This window comes from Callorhinchus milii, unplaced genomic scaffold (genome assembly GCF_018977255.1).
Source record: "Callorhinchus milii isolate IMCB2004 unplaced genomic scaffold, IMCB_Cmil_1.0 Scaffold18, whole genome shotgun sequence".
NCBI lineage: Eukaryota > Metazoa > Chordata > Chondrichthyes > Chimaeriformes > Callorhinchidae > Callorhinchus > Callorhinchus milii.
Window position 1 is genome coordinate 7,226,047 of NW_024704759.1, and position 19,347 is coordinate 7,245,393.

A 19,347-nucleotide genomic window follows, 5' to 3' on the forward strand; every position below is an offset into this window, starting at 1 on the left:
ATTTTTAATGTTGGTTTAATGCTGGCTGGATGGAAACCAATAGATCCACACATCTGAAAGTTTGGGTGAGTTTGTTTGAGTCTAAAAGCTCCTGTAAGACAAAACACAAACCCCTGTAGATTTTTGACATTCTTCCCACATGCTTGACAATGGATCAGAAGGGGGAAAGAGCAGAGAAAAGGGGACGCAGAGATTTTTTTAAGCAAAAAATAAAAATCTAACAACCAACAACTTGCATTCATATGGAGCCCTCCACACTGCGTGATGTCCCTGAGGGTTTATGCTGTGAATGCTGTGAATTAACCTGCTAACCTATGCTGTGAATGAAGAAATGGTTAGTGGTTAGGCAAAATTAAATTGGTTTTGATATTCGCCACCTGGTAATGAACTGGCACTTTAATTAAAATAAGTAATTATAAATGTGAAGCTTCCAGGATTGTCAAGCTAGTGAGGTTAGAATTGGGTTCTGTGAATCCACTCATCTATTCAGTTAGCAGGCTGGGGGTCTAGTGAATAAAACGTGCCAGTTTCAATGGTGGTACAATAATAATAATAATCATCCTTCCATTCGATATAGCACCTTACCGTGTTGTTGAGACATCTCAAAGCTCTTCACAGAATACACTGTAAAGTGAATTGACTGTATATTTTGTGGGATTGCACACAGCAGTGTCCCACAAAGATTTGTGGATTGGGTGACCAATTTATTATTACGATTTTTTAAAAAAGTGATTATTACCCCTGGAAACGATTCGCCAATCGACTATCAACCGGATTCCTACTTACTGCTAGTTAAACAGAGGTTATGATCACTGTCATTGGGATAGTTGGGTTAATGTATGCAATCTATTCTTGTCCGTATTGTGGTGGGGGGAGTGGAGGAGGAAATATGAAATATTTCTTTGAAAGGAATGCGTGGATGAGATCATCTCTGACTCAATGAATCAGCAACTTTTCCAGGCATTCAACTTGGATCTGGAAAATCCCCAACACTCATCGCTCCTTCAGGCTTCCTTGTGGCCTATGTATCATGCGTAGGTCTGTCATGTCCTCATTGCTGATGGAGTGATCTTAAAACTCATTCATTATCGGAATAAATAATAATAATAATCCTTGCGTTGGATATAGCATCTTTCACTTCAGGAAGAAAACTCAAAGCGCTTCACAGAATATACTGTAAAGTACCGTGATTGTGTTTTTATAGACGATGAATTAGATTGGAATTCTGTTTCCAAATGGTTTGGAAATTGACTTCTTATCTATCGTTTCACTGAAGTCCTTCAAATGCTATTACTGCATTGAATTCAACTACTTACCCAAACTATTGCTGCCTATTCAGCTTTAAAGGAAAGCACATATATATCATATCGCACCTTTCACAACATCAACATAAGCAGAAATGCATGGGACTGGATGAGGACTCCCCAAGTTATTGATCGAATATTTGACAGAGAAGTACTCTTGGGAGAGAATAAGATTGCGAAGCATTTACATTATCCTTTTAGCATCATGTATAGCCTCTTGGTGTGTCTTGTAACTCTGCTACTTATTTAAATTTGAAACTCAACCGGCCTTGCCTTCCACCCCTCTCTGATCCCAACCTGCAGCTTGGGTGCAAACCCCTCATTGTCCAGCACCTTGGGATTTCTTCAGAGGACCTAATTGATGATTATCACAGTTGTGTTTGTTTTCCACGAATATATTACCTTCAAATTTCTCCCCCTCCTCAATTTGTTTCTCCCAAGGTGATACAGCCCTTTTTCAATTATAATCTTCAATTTATACCTTTGTTTTTTACTGACTCTGCTCAGTGGAAATAATCATTCTCTATTTAACCTATTTAGCCTATTTAACCTAACCTCTTTTTCGACGATGCCTTTAGCCACCCTCCCACCTCTCATCCTAATCTTGCCCCCCTCACCCTCGGGTCCTGATCCCCGACGGTTCAGCACCTTGGGACATACCCCCAACGTGAAAGGCACTTTACAAAAGTAATTTTGTTGTTGTTCTATCAAAGCCATTAGGTGTCAGCCTGGCTCAGTTGGTAGCACGTTGTGCGTTCAAGACCCAAGTAGGACTTTGAACTCAAAGTCTAGGCAGTGTTAGGGGGAGCACTCCATTATTAGAGGTGCCATCCTTCGATTAATTGTTAATCAAGGACCGGCTGCCTGTACAGATAAATTTTAAAGATCCCATGGCACTACTTGAAAAGGGAAGGGAGTTTCTAGTGCTCTGGCCAACAATCCCCTAGATAAAATTGATCATGGCTGTTTGCGGGACATTACTGTGTGCTTTGATGGTATGATAAGGTGCTTTGTAAATGCAAGGATTATATTATTAATAATTTTAATGTCTATTAGATTGTCTATTATATTTACCCCTCCCCGCCCCTGCTAATGTGCTCTGCTCCATTGAAAACAAGTCTCCAACTTTTCAAGTCTCTCCACAAAAAACACGCTATCAGCCAGTTTCTCCCTCAGCAAACTGAGGAAGTCATCCAACACAAGTGTGTGGTACACCTTGAGTCACGTTTGATTGTTCATATTTAGTGATGTGTGGCATTCACTTGCCAGGTGAGGCAATTTGTGCAGGCGGAATTATTGTGTTTGGGTGTGTTTTGTCATGCTGGTGTCTGGGATTTTATTATAGAAAGGGTTACTATTGTCTTTCAACAAGAAATCCCCTCCCATCCCTCAGCCAACATTCTCATGTTTAGAAAAATCTCACAAAGTATCACAATTAGACCGGCACTCGCTGGTACCAAACCACACAGGAACTTTGGGTTTTCCATGAATGAAGGAAAAATCTGTAGATGTCACCAGAGGGTGTTGAAAGAACTGACCCAAAGTAAGGATATGTTTCCTGTTTCAGTGCTTTAATGAACAACCAAACCCAAACCAAGCTTCTCCTGAATCTTCCTCACTTTTCTCAGTCCATTGTTTCGTTCCACTAAAACAGGTCCTGATTTTAGACATATGCATTTAACTCTGTCCTGCATGAGTTTAACGTTTAAAATCAATCCACGGTCACCAGAATGGATTTCTTGCCTTGCGTGACTTGTATAATGGATTTTAATCCATTTTTTATTTAGTCTCTCAAACCCAGAACAAACAATATTATCAGTCAACAGGGGGGAGGGTGGGGTGGCGAAGTAAGGCATGAGGATTCCAGAGTATGTGAAGGTGGTACTCCTGTGGTTTAACCAACTAAAACCACATAACATGCCATTACGAACACTGGAAAGCGTCTCATTTGGAGGACGGCACCTCCGACAATGCATTGGAGGGTCAACAGGTTTAGGGTTGCAAAGAACAATTGGAGGACAGACACCAGGAAGTATTTCTGTCCCTAGCAGATAATCACAACTGGAGCAGGTTAGCGGGAAGGACTTTAGACTCATTTGAAAATTCGCTTGATGCGATAATTGGAGGTCAACGGTGTAATTCTGGAAAGATGAGACCAAATGGGCTGAAGGGTTTTCTTTATCCAAACCTTTCTTGTGACTTTGTGAGAAATTAAAGGGATTCAGATTAGATTTTCTTGTCTGGAAAGTATCTTCATAACTATTTTTTAAAGCCTTCTGGTAATAGGAATGGTCTGTGTGTATTGCAACAGTAACCACTCACTATATGTTGGAACATTGTGCAAAGGTGTGAGTGAGAATGAGTCGACAAGGAAGATTTCTTACTACACATTAGGTAACTCTGTGCCCTCTGGAGCCACATCCTGTCCTAATGTATTTCACAAATTTCTGCTGCTTCCATTATTTTTATGAATCTTTTTCTCAATGACTAATTAATTGCCGATTATTAGTTTTATAATTAGGATTTGATGCATGTCTCACCACATCAGCAACTTTCCAGGAAAACAAGTCAAACACCGTCTGCACCGAAAATCCTGGGAAATGAACCCGGATCTTCTCGCGTGTGAGGCGAGAGCGCCAACCAATACGCTATAGAACTCCACAAACTAGTTGTTGGTCCCTTGCACTCTCTCAACTTTCCTACAGTTTCTCCTCCTCATGTCAGTAATTAATAATAATTTCAACAATAATCCTTGCATGATAGAACCTTATCACATCAGAAAAACATCTCAAAGCACTTCACAGGATTTACTGCAATCAATTGATCGACTTTGCCCTTAACAGCACCCTTAAGTCGAGGGAGTGGGAAGGTGGAAGATATCCGAAAGCACATTCGTAAAATAACCCTTTGTATGGGCGTTTAAGTTCCCATGGCACTATTTGAAAAGAGGAGGAAGTTTCTCCCAGTGCCCTGGCTATTAATAAAATTGGTCTTTTACTTCATGAAGTTTGTGGGAGTGTGTATGTGTAAATTGGCTGCTGTAAATTTGTGTGTAACTTTGCCTACAAAATATGCAGTCGTTAGTACTCTTTACAGTAAATCCTATGAAGCACGTTGAGATATTCGGCAATCTGATAGGTGCTGAATAAAATGTAAGGATTCTTCTTAATAATAATATTTTTACATTGTTAATTTTGATTTCTTTCTTAATTTTCACAGAAGTTAATTAATGTTACGGAGTCCTGTAGCGTAGTTGCTAGAGCACTTGTCTCGCAAGCAAGAGGACCCGGGTTTGATCTTCAGGCAGTGCGAAACCTTAGGCAAATTTTCTTACTCCACGTGCCTCTGTTTACTGAGCAGTAAGTAGGAACCTGGTTGTTAGTGGATTGGCGGATCGCTTTCTGGGGGTAATAATCCATTCCCCCCCAAAAATGTGGTCACTCAATCCACGACTCTTTGTGGGACACTGTTGTGCACAATTGGATGCCATGTTTTGCCCCCCAAAATACAGTCTTTCGACATTACAATATACTCTGTGAAGTACTTTGCAATGTCTCAATGAGGTAATCAAGCATTATATGAATTGCAAGGATTATTATTAATGATTGGAAATCTTTATCGGGATGGAGAGTTCAGGCCGGGACTCTGGCCTCATTGCGAAACAGCTTGATGCTGTGATGGGAGGACGGCAGAGCGAGTATTCTGGAAGGATGAGATTAAGGGTTTTCTTCAACCAAACTGATGTTGTGATATTCAGTGCTGTTTCAGCATTTCTTTGCATGATTTTCATTTTTCACAATCTTTTTTTCCTTCCTTATTTCCCTGTAGTGTTGGGGTTGAAAAGGAAGCATCTGTGATGATTGCTACAACTTTGTATTCAAAACTAATTTCTCTGGGTTTCCTTTGATACTGGGAGCAGAGTTGATAAATCCCAAACCCTTGTCCTGAAAGATTTGAGTCTACAGGGTTCACACCTGCACTTGTCAGATATCAAATGACTAAATAATGACTATTCCCCGACAAGACAAAACTTTAGGCAAGTTTTCTTACTCCAAATGCCTCTGTTTATGTAGCAGAAAGTAGGAACCTGGTTGTTAGTCGATTGGCGGATCGCTTTCTGGGGGAAATATGTGAAAGGCGCTCTATAAATGAAATGTTGTTGTTGTTAGAAGACTGATCGCAAGATCACAAGATCAGTTTGGATGAAGGTCACAAAACAGCAGCACTTTTAACCCAGAGGAGTTCAAACCACTTACCTGAGCCTTCCACGCCAAGTTATCTCATCCCTCCTGAACACACACCCTTCCGTCCTCCTATCACAGTATAAAGCAACTTTTCACATGATCCATGAGCAACGATTAGCTAACCTCAAACACTACAACCTTGAAAAGATTACATTTCAAAGGGGACTTTACTAGAGGCTGAATCTAATAAAGAAGGTAAAATTACTTTCAGCAATTCCAAACTAGCAGAATATTTTAGAAACTTGATGCTTAGAAGCTTGTTCAGGTGGACCTTAAAGATCCCATAGCCGAAAAAAGAAGGGAGTTTCTCTCGATGTCTGCGGTCAACAATTCCCTGGATGAAATTGGGCATTCACTTCATGATTATTTGTGGGATATTGATGTGTGCCAATTGGCTGTTGCATTAGCCCACACACAACCACTGCACTTTGTGGTATATCCTGTGAAGCGCGTTGGGATATTCTCCTGATGTGAAAAGCGCTGCACCAAATATAAGGATTATTATTATTATTTGATTTGCCAAGAAGGGCAGAACATTTTTTGGCTGCCATCTTCATGTATAAATAAAATCATTGCCATGTTGATATGATAAAACACTACGAAAATAAAATTCTTCCTTTCCATCCCGCCCATGGACTACATGTCTATTGTTAGTAACTCACAAATATTACAACAAGCAAGAAATTTCTAACTCTGAGTAATAAGTCTGTGTAGTAAATCCCCCTCAAACCCAAACAGCTGGTAAGCATTGCAAAACAGGTCCAGGCTTGGTGCTCAATACAAACAGTGACTAACAGGCATGTCACTGAGCTTTAGAAAAGCATGAGCCTTAACAACATACACTATGGAGTAAGTACAGAAATTACCAGCGCACAGATCTGGGATGTATCATACCTAGGTTTTTGGCTTACAGGGTTTGTGGTCTTTCTGAGCGAGATTGTATGTCAACTAGATTGAGGCTGTCCGTTGTGTCAGTCTGGCTCAGTTGGCAGCACTCTCACCTTTGAGGTGGAAGGTTGCGTGTTCATGCCCCACACATTAGACAGCCTCAACTCACCTCTCAGTGGGCATGGGGCTAAGCATAAAATTGTTCATATAATTCACAAAATATACAATCTCGTTCATAAAGACTACAAACCCCATAAGCCAAAAGCCTTGGAACCCTTTCATATAGTCTGTGCTGAATGAATGGGGTTCTGTAACCTATTGTTTAGAGCATTTGCCTCGCAAGCGAGAGGACCTGTGTTCGATTCAGGGCAAACCTTAGGCAAGTTTCCTTACTCCACACGGCTCTGTTTACTATCATTAGGTAGGAACCCAGTTGTTAGTCGATTAGCAGATCATTTTTCCGGGGGTAAACAGCCCTGGTCAAAGTAACAAATAACATTCTGTCCATCTGAGACCAGGGCTCCCTCTGCCTCCTTGTCCTACTTGACCTCTTTGCTGCTTTCGACACCATAGACCACTCTATCCTCATCCACCGCCTCTCCTCTCACCTCAACCTCCAGTCAAGTCAAGGTGCTGTCCTTGACTGGTTCAGATCCTACCTCTCACACTGTCTGCACGTCATCTCCACAGACGGCTTCTCCTCTAGCCTCCGGACCATCTTGTGCGGCGTTCCTCAGGGCTCTGTCCTTGTTCCCCTTCTCTTCAATATCTATATGTTCCTTCTTGGTAACAACATCCACAGACATGGGGTCAACTTACACATGTATGTGGATGACACCCAACTCTACCTCTCTGTCTCCACCCTTGACTCCAGGACAACTGCTGTCCTGACAGAATGTCTGTCAAACATCAAGTGCTGGATGAGAGCTAACTTTCTTCAGTTGAATGTCAACAAGACCAAGGCTCTCCAAATTGGCTCCTGTCAGCGCCTCCTCACCTCAAGCGCTGATAGCATCACTATTCATGGTTGCACACTCCACCTTGCTAAGCCAGTCCGGAAACTTGTTTGACCCTCAATTATCCTTTCTACTCCACATCTGCGCCATGACCCGCTCTGCCTTCCCCCACCTCCGCAACATCGCCCGGCTCCGCCATTGTCTCACACCGCAGGCTGCCGAAACCCTCATACACGCCTTCATTACATCGAGGCTTGACTATGCAAAATCACTGCTTGTTGGCCTCCCCAACTCCTCCCTCCACAGGCTGCAGATCATTCAGAACTCTGCAGCCCGTGTCCTCTCCCGCGACCTTATCACCCCCCATATTTGCCCAACTTCACTGGCTTCCCATCACACAGAGGATACAGTTCAAGATCCTGGTCCTCACCTTCAAAGCCCTCCACAGTCTTGGTCCCCACTACCTCTGCGGCCTCTGAACCCCCTACCATCCTGTTGGCTCCCTCCGCTCAGCGGGCTCCGGCTTGCTTCACGTCCCCGCCTTGCTCGCCCCACTATTGTCAGGCTGGCCTTCTGCCACTCTGCACCCACCCTCTAGAATTCCATCCCGCGCTCCTTCTGCCTCACCCCCTCCCTTGCCTCCTTCAAGACCCATCTCAAGACACTCCACTTCGACCATGCTTACTTCAGAATCTCAATCTGTGCATCAGAGTCTTGAATATACAATTCATTTTACAGTATATTCTGTGAAGCGCTTTGAGACATCTCAATGATATGATAAGGCATTATATCAAATGCAAGGATTATTACATTATTATTATAGTCTAGGTGAATGATCAATTTTATCCAGGAGATTGTTGGCCAGTACGCCAGGAGAAACTCCCTTCTATATTCGAATGGTGCTGTAGGATCTTTAATGTCTACCTAAACAGGTCAGATCGGTCCTTGGTTTAACACCTCATCCAAACGACAACATGAGCTTAACTGCTGTCTTCAAAGGGTTACCAGAAAGAGTGGAAGCAAAAAAATATGGTTTCTTTCAGAATGTGTTGTACTTCAAATGCTTACTTCAGAATCTTAATCTGTGCATCAGAGTCTTGAGGTTCTGTAACTCTGGAGTATATTGCTATTTCATTCATCACAGCCACATCCTTTAACACAACCACCAAGTTCTGATCGTAATCTGATTCATAACTTGTAGGTTTTGGGGGTCAATCACATATGAAGTTTCTGGGTTCCATAATTTTCTGCTTTGAAGAGACTAAACTTCAAATGCTATCAATAATCCTTTTAACATAAACACTAGACTATTCGAGTGTTTTAAAAATCCGGTTCACTTCATGGTAAATCGTAGGACTCTGGAAAGAGTGTAAACATATTTGGGAACATATACTTAAGAACATAACAGAGGAGATGTACTGTTGGAGATGTAAAGACTATTCAATTCTGCAATGATAACTTGGCTGATATTCCACTGCAGTGCTGGGGGAAACAACAACAACAAAATTACATTTGTATAGCGCCTTTCACTTCGGGAGGATATCCCAAGGCACCGGACAGGCAGAGTTTTGGACCCAAGCTGGGGGTCGGGATCGGGAAGAGAAGAAACATAAGAACATAAGAAATAGGAGCAGGAGTAAGCCATTTAACCCCTCAAGCCTGCCCCACCATTTAATAAGATCATGGCTGATCTTCTAAACTAATTCAATTTACCCACTTTATCCCTATATCCCTTAATCCCTTTAGTTTTTAAAAATCTATCGATCTTGAATATGTTCAATGACTGAGCATCCACAGTCTTCTGGGGTAGAGAATTCCATAAATTGAAGGACACCTAAATCCCTCTGAATATTAACACTACCTAGTCTCTCCCTCTCCAGAAAATAACCTGCTTTTCTATTTTTTCTACCTAGGTGAACACTTCCCCACATTATACTCCATCTGTCACCTTCTTGCCCATTCACTTAACCTGTCTATATCCCTTTGCATCCTCCTTGTGTCCTCCTCACAGCTTACTTTCCCACCTAGCTTTGTATCATCTGCGAATTCAGATATATTAAACACTATTTCCTCATCTAGGTCATTGATGTAGACTATAAACAGTTGAGGCCCAAGCACTGATCCTTGCAGCACTCCACCAGTCACAACCTGCCAATCTGAGAAGGACTCATTTAATCTTACTCTCTGTTTTCTGCTTGTTAACCATTCTTCGATCCATGCTAATATATTACCCTTAATTCCATGAGCCCTAATCTTATAATAATAATAATAATAATAATAATAATCCTTGCATTTGATATAGCGCTTTTCACGTCGGGAGGACGTCCCAAAGCGCTTCAGAGAACACACTGTAAAGTGAATTGACTGTATATTTGTGGGTGAACGCGGCAGCCAATTGCGCACAGCAATGTCCCATAAACAGTCGTAGATTGAAAATGACCAACTTTTTTATTATTGTTTTTGGTTTTGGAGGGATTATTATTAGGTGTGTGGAGTAAGGAAACTTGCCCAAGGTTTCGCTCTCTGCCTGGAATTGAACTCAGGTCTCTCGCTTGCAAAACGAGTGCTCTAACCACTGAGCTACAGGACTCCACAAATGTTATGTAACAACCTTTTATGTGGCACCTTGTCAAATGCCTTCTAAAACTCCAAATACACTCTATTCACTGGTTCCCCCTATCTAACCTGCTAGTCACATCTTCAAAAAATTCTAAAAGATTTGTGAAACACGATTTAACTTTCATAAAACCGTGTTGACTCTGCCTAATCATATTATGACTTTCTAAGTGTCCCACCGATGACATCCCTAACTATAGATTCTAGAATGTCCCTACCACTGATGTCAGACTAACTGGTCTATAGTTCCCCATTTTTTCTCTCCCACCCTTCTTAAATAGCGGCGTTATGTTTGCGACCTTTCAATCAACGGGAACCGTTCCAGAATCCAGGGAATTTTGGAAGATCAAAAACAATGCATCCACTATCTCTGCAGCCACCGCTTTTAAAACCCTAGGATGCAGGCCATCGGGTCCAGGGAATTTGTCAGTTCTTAGTCCCATCAATTTCTCTAGTACTATTACTTTACTGATATTAATTTCTTTTAGGTTCCTCACTAACATTAGTCTCTTGGTTCCCCACTATGTTTGAATAAGTTTTTAGTATCTTCTAACGTGAAGACAGAAGCAAAATATTTGTTTAGCGACTCTGCCATTTCTTTATTCCCCATTATAATTTCTCCTGTCTCTGCCTGTAAGGGACCCACATTGTCATTGTTTGAGACAAGGCTCTTCAGATGAGATGTTATATCAAATGCAAGGATTATTATTATTAAACTGGTGATCTGTCTGCCTGCTCAGGTGGACATTATAAATCCTAAGGCGTTATTTGAAAAAAGAGAAGAACTGAGGGTACCTCACCACCTATTGGTCGCGTTGGGAATGTCATCCATTCATTTTATTTGTAGTATAAGCAGAGCCCACTTAAAGCAGTGTGTTTAGTAAAAGAGCTCTTTTGAATTTGGAGAGTGAAGAGCTGCTCGATGCCCTGATGAGAACACGCACAGAGAATTAGTGATACGTTTCAGTGCAATTTGTGTGATTGCATCTTGTGTTTGGGATCAGGATTTGAAGTCAGTTATTCCAAATATTTCTGAAGACTATGAACAGCAAAGGAAATTGTTACAATACAATGTAATTTACATTGAACAGTGCCTTTCACGTCAGGAGGATGTCTCAAAACACTTGACTTTGCCAGCTAGGCTGGGGGTGGGAGCTGCGAAGGTTGAGGTTATTTGATTGATCCTCGATACGACTGCTGTCTGATTAAAATGCTCTGCTTTCTTGCATAAGGTGTACCTGCAGTGGTCCGATATTTGAGACTTATTCGAAAGATCTATAAAGTAGAAATCCCTCTCTACAACTAAAACGCTACAACTTGCATATATCAAGCCCCAATTATGAGAGCTACAAACAGAAAAAAAACTGAATGCTGAAAATCTGAAATGAAAGTCAGAATATATGGGAAATGACAGAGAAATGCAGTCTCTGAAAGAGAAAGGTAGATCAGCAGGGTGTGTTGCATGATTTTTGCCCCACAAGTGTTATATCTGCCCACTCTGAGCATGGCCTGCATGTCAACTGGTAACCAGCAGAACAAGATGACACAGGTTCGGGGTTACAAAGGGCAGACACCAGAAAGTATTTCTTTGCCCAGAGGGTAATTAATGATTGTAACAAGATAGTTGAGACCAGGAAGCTGCACTCACTTAAGAAGCAAGGTGATGCTCTGCCAGGGGGATAATAGGGTAGGTGTTCTGGAAGGATGAGATCAGATGGGCCGAAGGGCCTTCTTCATTCAAACCAATCTTGCGATTTTTCTTCCTAGTTTGGTGTCACAGCACACACAGAGGAATGTTTCACACGTGTCACTTGAGTGCTGACATTGATTGACCAGCCATGCGTTCTGTCCCGAACATTTCATACACAATCGCTCCACTTTACAGCATATCCCGCTTGAAGCCCTTTGAAACATTCTCCCGTAAGTGAAAAGCGCTGATGACCAATTAAAAGGATCATTAAAGCTGCAGCTTGAGTGGCAAGATCCATTTCAACATTCTTAGTCCCAACAGCTATTTTCCTTTGGGAGCTGCTTTCTGTTGTTGTTGAGTGGGCTCCCTGCAGCTTAATTGACCTGTGTCGAATAATAATAATATTAATAATCCTTGCATTTGATATAATGCCTTATCAGGGCTGTGAGACGTCTCAAAGCGCTTCATAGAATATACTGTAAAGTGAAATTACTGTATATTTTATGGGAGAAATGTGGCAGCCAGTTGCACACAGCAGTGTCCCACAAACAGTCGTGGATTGGGTGATCAAGATATTATTATGTTTTATTTCTTTTTTTGAAGGAATTATTACCACTGGCATGCAGACTGACTGAGTTGCGTTGCATGATTGCTTTTTCTATTGTGTATTTTGTTGTTGTGTTACAGTAGATTTTGTTGTGGTTATTTAATTGCCTTTACATTATACGCATATAGACAGAATTAAAGTACATAATTATAAGTATTTCAAGACCATTGTAAACAGGAAATCCTGCAGATGTTCACCAGTGGTGCAATCTTATTCTGCGGTTTCTGACAGATTGATATTTGCAGTTTCTCCATCTACACTGGATGCCGCAAGCTAAAATATTGGTGTTATTACCCACTGCCGACCTTTCTTCTTCATCCCCACCCTCCATTGTATGAAAGAACGCTGAGTACGTTTGTGGATAAAGCTTTGAAAACAATTCCAAATGAAATCCAGAGGCTAAACGGAACACAATGTAATGTGTGGTATTGAGAGGGGATATGGTGGCAGAGTGCCTCTGAGTCAGAAGGTTGTGGGTTCAAACCCCACGTCAGGACTTTGAACTCACGTGGACCAGGCTGACTCTCCAAAGCAGTGTTAGAGATGCCATCCTTCGGATGAGACATTAAACCGAAATCCTGTCTCCTTGTTCAGGTGGATGTTTAATATCCCATGCCATGACTCGAAAAGGGAAGAGAGCTTCTCCCGTTGTCCTGACCAACAATCCCCCAAATAAAAATAGATCATTCACTTTCACTTCGCATTGCCCACCTCAGTCCGTACTTCACAACCAACGCAGCCAAAACCCTCATCCACCTCTGTGTTACTTCCCGACTGGACTATTCCAATGCCCTCCTCGCTGGTCTACCCAGCTCCACCATACACAAAATTGAATTAATTCAAAACTCTGCCGCCTAGATACTTACCCGCAAAAACTCCAGACCCCCGTCATACCAGTCCTTGCCAGGCTCCACTGGCTCCCAGTTACCAAATGGATCGATTTCAAGATCCTCTCACTCATTTTTTTTTATGTTCTTGCACCTGCTACCTATCTGATCTGCTTATGCCTCACTCCACCACACATTGCCTCTGCTCAGCTTGTTCTTCTTCCTGTTTGTCTCTCGTTCCCTCCACTCCACCATCAGTGGCCGTGCCTTCAGCCACTATGCCCCGAAACTCTCTCCCTCAATCCCTCTGCCTTGCAGCCTCCCTCCACTTTCAAATCCCGTCTAAAGACCTTCCTTTGTGATCGTGCTTACGGTCGCCTCACCCCCTCCCTCTGGCTCTGTGTCAGAATTCACCACTGTCAAGCGTTCCCTGCGTGAAGAGCGCTATATAAATGCAAGTTGTTGTTCACGTTTTAGGATACTGCTATGCGCAAATTGATGGCTGTGTTTGCCTACAAATACAGTCACTATAATTCACAGTAGCTCCTGTGAAGCGCTTTGTGACATCTTCCCATTGTGAAAGGCACTACATTAATGCAAGGATGATTGTTAGTATTATTAACACTTTCATTAGGGAGAATATTTACCCCTCCAGCCTTTCCCCTGATGAAAGACAAAATGGTCAAGTGGGTGCTTTTAGCTGCTTAACTTTAACATTGCCCATGTGTTCCATTGCACTTGTGTCCGCACACAAAGATGGAAAAATAGCACTGGGTGGCTTGGCAGTTAACCATGTGTGGTTTGGACACAGTTACCTTCAATAGAGCTGTTGTGCTGATATAGAGGAGTTTTAACCGAGTGCTGGCCTTTCATGTATCTTTTGTTCACAGCCTCATTTTCTATTTCTCTGATCTCTAAACCACATTCAAGCTGATGTTACAAAGTCTGGATACACTGACCAGTAAAAGCCTAGGCTTTGCTTGCTGAGCAGACACCACGTTTCCGTTGCCTTTACCTATTCAGTGAGACAGTTGAAAGGTATCCATTTCCCGAATGAATTTCATGCAGCGTCGGTGAAGGGATATTATTGTTATTGCAACTGGTGAACTGTTTTTTTTTGCTAATTCCCAGGATTTATTATTTTTGTGCTGACTCGAAAGGCAACTCGACTTATTTTCCTCTGAAGCAGCATTTTAATATACCTTATTTTGTGAAAAACACAAAACCAGGAAATCAAAACAGGAAGTTGACCTGATGTTTCAGCATGTTTATCCATTGAACATCTGAGATGCAGAGGCAGGAGGGTCTCTGCTTTCATTCTCATCCTCAGGTGGCGTCGCCAGAATACATATCAGCACATTTGGTTAGGAAGAACTGTTGTGGACTTCTGTAACGTATTGGTTAGAGCACTCGGCTCGCAAGCGAGAGGACCCGGGTTCAATTCCCGACAGGGCGAAACCTTAGTTTCCTTACTCCACCGTACCTCTGTTAATCTAGAGTAGGTAGGAACCCGGTTATTAGTTGATTGGCAGATTGTTTTCCGGGGGTATTAATCCCTTCAAATAATAATAAAAAATAATGAGATGTCCTTGGGATGTCCTCCCGATGTGAAGGGTGCTATACAAATGTTGAAGAGGAAATCAGCCTTGGTTCCCAGCAGGTGGAATGTTCTCTATTCCCATCCTATGTCCTGACTTCACAGTCTCGCCTGACACACCAACACAACACAACAACTTGCATTTATATAGCGCCCTTCACAAACAAAATTGAATTGTTCCTCAGTCGAGCAGTGCCTAGGAATCAAACCCGGGTCCTCTTGCTCGCCAGAACCCCAAGCCATTGTGTTGAGAGTCTGTGTTTGACCTGTCCCAATAAATCCTACTGTACACAATTACAGGGCACGCAGAAAGCAGCAGCTCCCAGTGGCTTCAATTCAATTTTGCTCTCACTGCACGGGGCTATAATAATAATAATCCTTGTATTTGATATAGTGCTTTATCACATCTTCGAGATATCTCAAAGCGCTTCACAGAATATACTGTAAAGTGAGTTGACTGTATATTTTGTGGGCGAAATTAAATTGTTCAGCGTTCAGCATTTTGTTGTGTGTCTGTTGTGGATATGATCTTGGTTTGTGTAATTTCCTTTAAGTAAATATTTTAGTGACTGTGGTGAGATAATTAAAATAACTGTGTTTGGAAAGCCTTCTTCAACAGTGGTCAGTGAACATCCTGATTCTGCCTTGGTTTACAGATTCCCAGGGTTTGAACTTTCAGCTTTCCTGTCTGGATGGCCTAAGTGCTGCACTACCTTTCTCCAGCAAGACCAGAGCTTTTAATTTAGATTCCAGCAATGACATCAGTCTCATTGACCTGCATTTGCCCAATAATAATAATAATAATAATGGTTACATTTGATGTAGCACCTTATCACGTCATTGAGAAGTCTCAAAGAGCTTCAAAGAATATACTGTAAAGTGAATTGACTGTATATATTTTGTGGGTGAAACACAGCAGCCAGTTGCGCACAGCAATGTCCCACAAATAATCATGTATTAAGTGACCACTTTTTTTTAAGGGATTATTACCCCCAGTTGATGATCAGCCAATCGAGTAACAACCGGGTTCCTACTTACTGCTAGGTAAACAGAGGCATGTGGAGTAAGGAAACTTGCCTAAGGTTTCGTCCTGCCTGGAATTTGAAACCAGATCCTCTTGCTTGCGAGGCGAAAACTCTAACCAATACACTACCGGACTCCACTTTACAGTTTATCCCGTAAAGCGCTTTAAAACATTCGCCAGACATAGAATAATAGAATAATACGAGGCCATTCGGTCCATTGTGTCTACGCCGGCTCCGAAAAAGGCAATCCAATTCAATCCCACTGGCCCACTTTCGCTCCATAGCCCTGCAATCCTGTCCTCCCCAAATACCCATCTACTTCTCTCTTAAAAGTTGTTATTGAATCGGCTTCCACTACCCTTTCAAAATGCATTCCAGATCTGCACAACTCGCTGGGTGAAAACATTTTTCCTAACCTCCCCTCGGTTTCTTTTAACAACTATCTTAAATCGGTGTCCTCGGGTTACCGACCCACCCGCCAGTGGAAACAGTTTTTCCCGGTTCAGCCTATTAAATCCTCTCATGATCTTGAAAACCTCTATTAAATCCTCTCTTAATCTTCTCTGCTCTAGGGAGAATAATCCTTGTTTTGCTAACCTCTCCTCATAACTAAGGTCCTTCTTTCCTGGTTGCATACATGATCGGTGCTATGTCAAATGTAAGGATCCTTCTATGGATGGGAGTAGAAAATGCTGAACAGATACATATCTTGTCCTCCAGTTGGCAGCAAGTGAAACTTGGCAGTGGGTTGACTGTGATGTGCTGAACATTACCTTCCCACTCCCTGCAGCCTCGCCCCCGCGCACACATATACACGGATAACCAGAGAACATCTTGTACATGATTAGAGCTTTGTCTCTGTGTGGGTGTCGCTCTGTTTTAAAGTTACACTGTTTGGTGATACAGCAATGCTTGGCTAAAACAAAATGAGTTTGGATTTATAATTACACTGTGTAATGCTGAAATAAAATAGTTAATACCTGTTCAGAGTAAAGGCTGTGGTAGCAACCTATGAAATAATGAGCGTGTGCGAGTAACTGATTGAATTGAGCTCTGGACCTGGAATCTGCCATCATTGGGTAGAAAACAGTAAAGTATTAAGGCTGAAGGTAAAGAGGGACCTCTTGTGGTCAAACCATCAGTTCTATAACAGCTTTCATCGCTCTGACAGCCTTGCTCTTGCATCAGGAGATTTTGGATTCAAACCCCAAGTTGGAACTTTTAGCTCATCTCAGGATGAAATTCCAGGGCAGTGTTGAGGGAGCTCTGTATCATCAGAGGAGCTGTCCCTTACATCAAACCTCAAATCCGAGTACCTGTCTAACTGTACAGACGGGTGTGAAAGATCCTCTGGGAATATAGGACAAGAGAAGGGAGTTTCACCCAGTGTCCTTGCCATAATCTGACAGATAAATTGACCATTTACCTTGTGTGGTTTGTGGGATGTTGCTGTTTGCAAAATGGCTGTCTCATTTGCATGCAAATGCAGTCACTACACTTGAGAGTAATGATCTGCGACATACTTTGAGATGTTTTGACAATACAGGAGTGATATCAAATGCAAGAATAAAACCACATTCGGTCACGCTTAGATATATGAATGCCAATTCATCATTCTGTTTGTTTTGTTATTGGTTTACAATTCTATCCACGACTGTTTGTGGGACACTGCTGTGCGTGATTGGCTGCCGCGTTTTACCCACAAATATACAGTCAATTCACTTTACAGGCTATTCTGTGAAGCGCTTTGAGATGTCTAGGAGACGTGAAAAGCGCTATATCAAATGCAAGGATTATTATTATTAAATGGCCGTGGAGTAATCTCAGCCACTAGTAAATGAGAGGAAATGTGTACCAAAGTTTGTACACCTTGTGCCATTGTCATGATAGCCCTGGGATATGTGCACATCAAGCCACTTTTCCTGTACTAGGTTTCATGGCATATTCCTCAATTTACCAAGAGGGTAATTAATGACTGGAACAGGTTGCCAGGAAGGGGTGGTTGACATCAGTGTAATTCCGGTCAAAGGCTTATGCAGCCATAATTAAAGGACTGGTGTGCATGCGTCTCAGGTCTATCATGGCAATGAAGTTCCCTGTAAGGTCTTCATTTACAGGATCTTTCCAGGCTTAAGTTTGTCACAGAGCTGGCTAAGTGCCAGTAGCTATGTGACAGCCATTACTAATAGACTGTCTGCCATAGTCCTCTACAGCACATTTATGAGCTAGGAAATGTGCCTATAGTTCACTGACACCTTGTTAGTTATCTACCTTCAGATCCTACAAGACATTTTAACTGAAGGCAAAATCACGTACAAAATGACAGAAAATAATCTTTCATAAAAAACACAGCTTCTCTAGTGTTGCTTACAATAGCAACTTGCATTTTTTTTATAGAGTCTTTCATGTAGAATAAGCTCTTGGAGGGCATTATCTGCCCACACATTCATCGACCCTGTAGTCTTCAAATCTTTAGAGTAAAAAGCATTATCTTCTCTAGAACAACAACTTGTATTTATATGGAGCCTTTCACGGATGATGTCTTGGAGCGTTTCACAGTGGTAGATGTCAATGGCGAGGAAGGGGGAAGGGGTTTAGGTATCAAAGAGATAGGTTTTAAGGTAGGAATTGAAGATAGGTAGAGAAGGAGTGAGGTGGACAGATAGAAGCAAGGCATTACAGAGGTTGGGGGCATAATGATTGAAGGCTCGACAACAAGAACATTTGATTTAATGCAATAATAATAATAATAATAATCCTTGCATTAGATATAGCATCTTATCACATTGTTGGAAAATGTCCTAAATACTTGGGGAAAACCAAAACAATCACCGGGTGTCAGAGAGAGAGTCCAAATGCACACGTAGGTTGAGATGCTCCCAAAGGAATGTGTTTATTGGCAGAAATTAGAGAACATTTGACAGTGGTCTCAATGTTTTATTCTATCCCAGTGATTGCGTTTTAACAAACATCGCCTACATCTTCCGCTAGAACATTAATTAGATTTGGTTAGGAGCCAGGGTTAGCTCAGCGAACATCTATCGAAGCTAACTGCATCTCATAACTGGCAAGCAGTCAGATAACGTTCCTTTCAGTTCAGCATATTCTTTGGAGGATACATCATTTGACAACGAACCACTCTGGTTCTCTCTACCATCTTATCCTGTCCTTCTCCGTCGATCACCCCTTCCTCTCAGCTAACTGAGGCTTGATGTGTGTAACCTGTTCTCTCGGCACCATCATCAGTGGCTGATTGTTCAGTTCCTACGCTCTTAACGTCTGGAACTCCCTCCCTCTATCACCTCCCTCTGTCACTCCACCTTGACCCCTTCCCCCCTTTCTATCTGTCTTTAAGATCCCACCTTCAAACCCCGGGAAGTGCTCCAAAACATGAACCTACATGAAATGTACTAAATAAATGTGAGTTGTTGTTGAGAAGCACTTCTCTCCCAAGCTGTCAACTGTACCGTCACTGAGGTCCTTCAAGCCTCTCTGCCTCCACCCTCTGGAGCTCCATCCGATGGTCCCTCCACCTTTCTCCCTCCTTTGCCTCCTTCAAGAACTGTCTCAAGACCCTACTTTTCGACTGTGCC